The sequence below is a fragment of the Macadamia integrifolia genome, chromosome 8 (assembly GCF_013358625.1).
Source record: "Macadamia integrifolia cultivar HAES 741 chromosome 8, SCU_Mint_v3, whole genome shotgun sequence".
Lineage (NCBI taxonomy): Eukaryota > Viridiplantae > Streptophyta > Magnoliopsida > Proteales > Proteaceae > Macadamia > Macadamia integrifolia.
This window is the reverse complement of record NC_056564.1, coordinates 26,813,752-26,821,820: the sequence shown is the minus strand read 5'-3', so window position 1 is coordinate 26,821,820 and position 8,069 is coordinate 26,813,752.

Sequence of the window (8,069 nt, the reverse complement as noted above, 5' to 3'; positions counted from 1 at the left end):
TCTCCACAACTTAGAATAGGGTTTTGTGAAATAAACCCCAAACCTGAGCCTATATATAGCGATTTTTGGTCCACCAGAAACAACCCACTGGAAACACTGAGCCTGTTTCCGCTGAGTGTTTCCGGTGAGTGAAAAAGTCCCAAATCAGCCTCTGCCAGTTCCAGCAGAAACAAGTTTGATATTTTTGGTGGAATGACTCTATTTCCGGTTCTTATTTCCGGTGAAGAACCTCCCTGTTTCTAGTGAACATTTTTGGAAGCAAATTTTTATTTCATTTTATTTATATTATTATATTTGCTTCCTTAATTAGGGATTCCCTCCCTAATTGGTGATGCTCTAGCCCTAAATTGCTTTTGTGTATACGAGTGGGATCCACTATGTATGCATATGTTCCATTACATGCAACCGTGAACTAATTGGATTCCTCCACAGGAGTCATGTCACATCGGAATAACCGGTCCCAATCCCAGTCATGCACATCACCTCCCGCATCCACTATGCAGAATCAGGGTAGACCCCAAAATGCACCTCCGGCTTTGCCCGTGCTCACTGCTCATGATGTTGCCGCCATCATGAATAATATGAGGGAAGTTGAGGAAAGTTTTCCCAGTTGTTCTATCAAATCCGCAACCCCACCAGTGATCCACCCTTGATATAAACAACATAACCAAACCGCCAAATTTTCTGGAAGCAAAAAATGCATAAATTTCAACCAATGAATGACGCATTAAAATATGTTCATATTCTGCTACATGAACGAGGAACCAAGACACTGTTTGATCCTTGATCCTAGAGTGAAAACAAGAATACTATAAACCGTCTCCTCATTCCAAAGTTTGACAATTGATCTCAGAAGAGCTTCAACATGAGCATCAATCGGTTAACTAGTTATATGATACCCAGTGACTCTCATTACTTGCAATCTGATTCATCTAAACTAGACAAAGGTAGAAACTGTGAAGTTTAACAAATTCCTTCTCCTCCCCTTTAATAAGAATTATTATTTGGTGTATTATAGACAAGGATTAAAGTATTGGTATCGGTCATCGTATCGGTCGACCAAAATTAAGATACGTATCGGAGGGTATCGTATCGTATCGGAGATACGCTAAAGATACGCACATAAATGGATATGAAACACCTTTTTAAACACTTTTACATAAAAAAATTTGTTAAAAAAAAACTATTGATAACATGTATTATGCATAAACACTAAATTGAGGGTATCGCACTAAGAATTCAAGGTTTGTAGCTGTCCCATAAATGTAAAATCCTTGTTCCCAACCTTGATTTCCACTTTAGTTAGAGAGAAATATGACTGGCAGCAACTTTGGAACAAAAACCCCTCAAAAATTCGTGTTTTCTAAAAAAAATATTCATATTGGCCATTATATGACCGTAGCACACTGTATCGGTACATATTGATACTCACCTATACGTATTGATCAATACATACTGATACTCACCAATACGTACTGATACTCAACGATACGTACCGATCGATACATACAAGTACTCACCGATATATACCGATACATACCGAAACGTATATTTCACATTGATTTTATATTTTTCATAGAGTATCAGTACATATCGATAGTGTATTGGTGCATATCGATATGTATCATAGGATATATATCGATACGAAAGGATTTTAAAAATTTAATGTATCGTATCGATCGGCTAAATTTAAGATACGTATCGGAGGGTATCGTATCGGTATCGGAGATACTTTAAACCATGATTATAGACAATTATGATATATTATCGTATTGAGTAACATCAAAATATTTCTTTTTGTTAAGTAACAGAGATTCAATTAACAGAGAAAGAGCATAGTGTTGTCAGATCCATCAAAAGAATGGGTGACCTAGCAGTCCAGAACTTAGATGTTCAGCTAGGACACCATAGAATAATGAAAGTAAGATAATCTCCACATACCCGATTGCAGAGACAACATCCTCCTAGTGAAGTCTATGCGTCGGTAAACAAGGTGCCATGCAAATTACGCGAAAGAGATAGGAAGCAGTTGAAAGGGGCATGCTTGGTCCAACGGTAAGGTACGAATGTTGTGATCTGGTGGTCAAATGGTCGAAACAGCCTCTCGACAATCTCGGGGTAAGGTTGTGTAGTTCCCCCACCCCCGAAATCTCGCACATGCGGGAGCCTCATGCACTGGGTATGCCCTTCTGTTTTTTTATAGATAGGAAGCAGCTGTGTCAATATCTGTAAGCCTCTATTAGATCCTGGAATCACATAGAAGAAGGAAGCTCATGATGCAATCCTGTTTGGGTTCGCTAATGGCCAAGTACAATAACCAAAAGTAGGAAGAAAATGGCCATGTTGTAAATATTTCTAAGTTTGTAGGGGGGATTGGTAGAGCCGTAATAATCAGAACTTAAAAGGACTGATTGGGGTAGGAAGGGGTTGAGTAGAGTAAGAACTAAAATTAACTTAAGGACATAACCGTCACATAAGTGAACCCTTTCCCCATAGGCACCATCTTCACCTTTCCTTTCAATTTCCAATACTCCCTGGCTTCTCTGCAAACTTCATCCAGAGAGATGAAATGATAATTGATTCAGCCGCGGCAAGCTCTGTTTGGGTGGTGAGTGGTGAATGGAAAACTCCCTACGGATGATTTAATCAAGTCTAAGAGAGTTTTTCTTCCTTCCCAATGCTCCTTATGCCAGTCTATTGAGGAAAGTATTTTTCATATTTTCCTTCAGTATAGTTTCAGTATGGAAAAATGGAAGAAGTTTTTGAAGTGTTTTGGTGTGTCTTGGAACTCCCTTGCTTCTGTTCTTGATTTTGCTATTTGGTGGAAAAGAAAGCGAAGAGGTTTGGCTGCTAAAGAGCCTTGGCTGGCTGGTTTTGTCTTAATTTTAGACAACATTTGGAAAGAGAGGAATGGCAGACGCAATAAAGAAAGAATGAGATCTCCTTCTCTAGTCTTTAAATTAGTAAAACTGACATCCAAGAGGTGGATATAAATTTGTCAAGGTTAGCAATTTAGTTTCAATTTTTAAGGCTGAGTGTTCTCTGCTGATGGCAATGCCGAAGGTGGAGAATGCTTGGTTGGGTTTTTGTGTAATGGCTTGATTCTTTTGATTAAATTTTCTAAATCTTTAGCCAAAAAAAAAAATATTTGATTCGACCGATCAGGGCAAATCTATACTTGTATAAGCTATCCTCACATGCCTCCTGAGGAATGATCACCTTAGTTGAATTTTCGGCATGAACGGGCTCAAGTAGGTCGTCCACCACTGGCAAAACATTACCTATAGCCTTGGCATATGTTTTTTGAAAAGGATGAGTCCCACTCTGGTTCCCTTTGTCCAAAGCATCCTCTTCCGATCCGACTATGGAGGCGTATGATTTCCTTGCCGCCTCTGTCATAGCAGCAGGACCACTACCCCCCTCAGCCACATTATCACAAGGAGTCACAGCCGGCACCGAGGAAGGGTGAACCTTCCAAAGATCAGTCAGACAGAGTTGTCTTCCCCTATCCAGTGCTAGGCTACCTCCAGGGTCTTCTCCAGGATTTCCTTCCGCTATCACTCCGTCCAGTTGTAGATACATTCCAAACAATATTAGGAATTGAGAGATCGTGGGCTGGCCCTATGAATGAAACGATGGAAGATAATCAATCAAATCTTCAAATGTTGCTCAACCTAGAGTCTTTGTCCAGACCAATTTACTCTCATTTATTCATTTACAAACATTTTTTTAGCACAAATGGGGAATCGAACCTAGGACCGTGTGCCTATCCACACAATCCCAAATTCGCCCTAATCATCTGGTCAACCTACAGATGGGTCATTGGCAAACTTCAATGTTACAAAAGGAAAAGAAAATACAAACTTCAAAAAATTTAGGTCAAAACCCAAGCTAACGGTAGGGGGTCTGAGTATAATTTGGTATTATGTAGGGGGTGTCTATCTAATAGTGGCATTCTCTAGGGGTGGCGCTATAAATTACCCTTTATTTCTTTTCTTAAGGTCAGCAAAGAGTATATTAAAAAAGAATGAGAATAATCCAGAGAAGTCCAAATAGGCAGAACTGAACAAACTTAAGACCTATCCACCTTCGGCATGGCCATCAGCAGAGAAGGAATTAAGACTAAATAAATGAAGCTACACCCTCAAAAGAAGCATAACATTCACAAGAACCGGAACCTAAGATTTTCTATTGTGTCCCATTCAATACCATTTGCAGAAACTCTAGGACCAAAGTCCCATTCCGTAGAGGATCTAGTCGCGGCAGCATGTTTTGTATGGCCATCTGCAACTACGTTGACTTCCCGTTAGCAGTGAGTCATATTCCATTGGATGCTATTTAAAAATTCCAAATAAGAAAACCACACTTGCCTTTGATTCCTGGAATTAAACCTTTCGCAATGCACCACACAACAGCTTGTGAATCGCCTTCAACCTCAATCCAATTCAAATTCAGAGCCTTGGCAATACGAATTGCCTCAAAGAAGGTAGCAAATTCTGCATCAATATTAGAAACAATTCCAACAAAGGAGGCAAAACATCTCATAGTATAACCCCTGGTTTTGGATTATTCCCCCAGCGCATGCATAGCGCGGGTTACCTAATGAGCATCCGTCAATGTTTATTTTGAAACACCCCTCTCGAGGACGTTTCCAAAACAATTCATGTATTCTCTTTTGTTTGTGCCGCACTCTAGTAAGGCAAATGGAAGACGTTAGCTGCAACTTCTTTATATTCTTAACCAACACTGGAGAAATACAGGCAAACCCCTGTAAGTCAGAAAAGATTGCTCTTGTAAGTCAAAAAAGATTGCTCTTGTCACTAGGCCAGGAGGCCTACCACTAGAATCATATCTTCTATGGTTCATTTCCAACCAAATCTGATGGAGGCCAAATATGAGAGATGCAGACCAGATTTGCTTCAAAGGAGAAGAGAAAGACTTTCTTTTCCACCAAGAAAATAGTTTTTGGATGGAGGAAAATCCCAACCAATTCAGCTCAACAACTTGAAGGAGATTAGACCATACCATTATTGAAAATTGACAAGCTAAAAAAATATGGTCCATAGATTCCGATTCTTCATGGCACAACGAGAATCTAGAAGCCATTGAAACAACACATGCCATCACTTTTTCATTAGTTGGAATCCTTTCATGCATCACTTGCCAACCAAACAGAGAAGCACGCGGGGAGAGACCTTTAGCCCAAATAGAACTATGCCATGGGACAAACATTGCTCTCAACCGAATCCCTTCCCACGCAGAGCAAACTGAGAAGTTGCCTGATTGTGTGAGGGACCAAATTCTTCTATCCGGTTGAGGAATAGAAGGGATGGGAAACTTCCTGATATTTGAACAGATCTCTTGTAGGGATAAAGAATGAACCTGAGGCAACTCCCACTTGCCTTCAATAATGGAATCTTCCATTTTAGCATCAAGGGGCTGGAGCTGATTGAGGCTGATGGACTCTATAATTGTTTTCTCTGAAAGCCACCTATCCGACCAAAAATAAAATTTTGAGCTAGTACCAACAACCCATTGTTCCTGTGTTTCAACATAGCTCCAAATTTTCCTAATCCCAGGGAAAATGGAAGAGTTGATAGAAAATTTTAGGGGTACCTGATGAGGAACGGAGCCTTCCTCTCAAGAAGGAGGCTGCCATCGACTTATCATTCTTGATATACTAGGCTAACTTTGCGAGCATTGTTATATTGATATCTTTCAATCTACGAATGCCCAAGCCACACTCTGCTTTAGGTTTGCAAACATACGTCCCTTTATATAATCATGTTAGGTAATGATTATATATATATATATATATATTTTTTTTTTTTTTAGAAAATTCACTTCCCTTCCCCTTCCCTTCAATTTTCCTTGCAACCAAACGGAGCCTATAAGAAAATGAAATCTCAATCATTTACAAAGACCCACTTCTCATTCAATTCATGAGAATTTGATGATCTATAAAGCATCCCTAATGAACGATGTACTCATATTTGAGCATGATTTCAGGTCTAACTTGAGAATGGAAAATTGGAGCATATTTCTTTTTTATGACGACAATAAAGCAAATTTTGAACTGCCCCTCAGCCCTAATTTTTAAAAACCAAAATTACCCCTCAATTTTGGATCATCGTTCTCTTAAATTTGGTTTTTCCCTTTTATTTTTATCCATCCATTTGTTTCAACTATTTCCATAATAATAGACCTCATCTATCCATTTGGTTCTTTCATAGATCAGTTCCATGGCAGATTTACTTATTGCTAAGAAGCTAAAGTTACAAATAGCAAAGCCTCGTGATGATTGGATTAAGGAGGTAAGCTGGAACATGCCTCAAAGTGGATATTATTAATTGAATATTGATGGATGTTCTTTGGGGAATCCAGGTTGCTCTGAAGCTGAAGGCATATTTAGAAGTGAGATGCTATGCTAAATACGAAGGAGTTGGAGCCAATTTCATGGCAAAGTTTGCAACTTTCTTCCATGGCATCAATTGGGCAGCGACAAAAGGAGTGACTAAAATGTGGATTGAATGTGACTCCTAGGTAGTGGTGTCTTGTGTTAAAAGGTAAAATATTCCATGGTACTTTCTGCAAAAGTGGTGGGTTCATAAAGGATACTTGGATTCTATTTTATGTTGATGAAGAAGGATTTTTGAAATTATGAATGAGAGACAACGTGCGGCGCCTAGGGTTGTCCCTAGGGAAGGTTTGAGGGGGCATGATGAAGGTGATCCACGAGTAAGGGAGGGTGATGGTTTTTTGGATCGGTGGGTGGGAGATCCTTTCCTCATAGGAGAGTCTCATCTTATTCCTGGTGTTAGTGATCTTTCACTGTTGGTCCCTGCTGTTGAAGCAGGACAGGATACTGAGAACCAGGCAATAGGTACTTTACCTAGCCTAGATGAGGCCCCCACAGTAGCAACGGTTCTGCGCTCTTATGCGGCGGCGGTGGGTAGGCAGATGGCTCTACCAACGGTGGATAATTTACCATCACCGGTTACGATGGGTGGTTTGACGCGTATAAAAATACCTCAGACAGCGTATGTGGAGCAGTTACCAAAGGCACAGGTTTACGTTGCTTGGTCGAGTAAATTTTAGGGTGATTATGATGAATGCACTGCGTGCTTTTGTTCAGGGTTTTTGGGTTCTGAAGGAGGATGTCAAGCTGAAATCATTGGGTAAAGGGTTTGTTATGTTCCATTTTCATTCTGAAGCGGACATGACGCTTGTTTGGAAAGGAGGCCCAGTTAGGGTGGAAGGGCAATTACTGCGTTTTCAACATTGGAGACCAGAGTTTAAGGTGGATGATGAAAATATAACGCATTGTTTGGGATGGATACAGTTTCCCAATCTCCCTCAAGAGTATTGGAACGAGGATATATTACTTTCAATGGCCAAGGCAGTGGGATGCCCTATCGCGCTTGATCCACGCACAATTCTCAGTTTGGTCACTTTGCTCATGTTTGTGTGGATATCGATGATGCTCTGCCCCGAGTAGAGGAGATATACATAGAATGGGAGAAATTGGATTCAACAAAATTCTTTGTTTTTAAACAAGTGGTGGAGTATGAAAATCCTCCAACAAGATGTGGAGTTTGTCGTCGTTATGGCCACCATACGGATGTATGTCGGGCAAAAAGTGGGGAGAAGATGAAGGCGCCGGCAGTTCCTGAAGCTACTTATGAAGTTGAGGGGCAGCGGGTGGCTCCTCCTCGCTGGAGAATGGAATGGAGGCCATGCCAGATTCCTACTGCGGATTTGGCCGAGTAAGTGGGGAAAGGGACATAGTGGTTGAGGATTCTCTGGAATGAGATCAGGAAAGAGAGGTGATAGATTTAGAAGATGTTGCTAAGGGGAATTCTCTTTCCCAATCAGGTTCAGCTATATGTGATTAAAGTTGATGGAGAGTGGTGGTGAGTTAGCGACTTACTAGTCGGCCACCGGATAGAGGGAAGAAGAAACTGATCACAGACTCCTAGCGGATGGAAAGAAGGGACGCTGGTGAGGGCGATGATGATGTCTCGTCACCGGCTCAAAATGGCAATGTTCCTGCTGAAGGGAGGCCGACA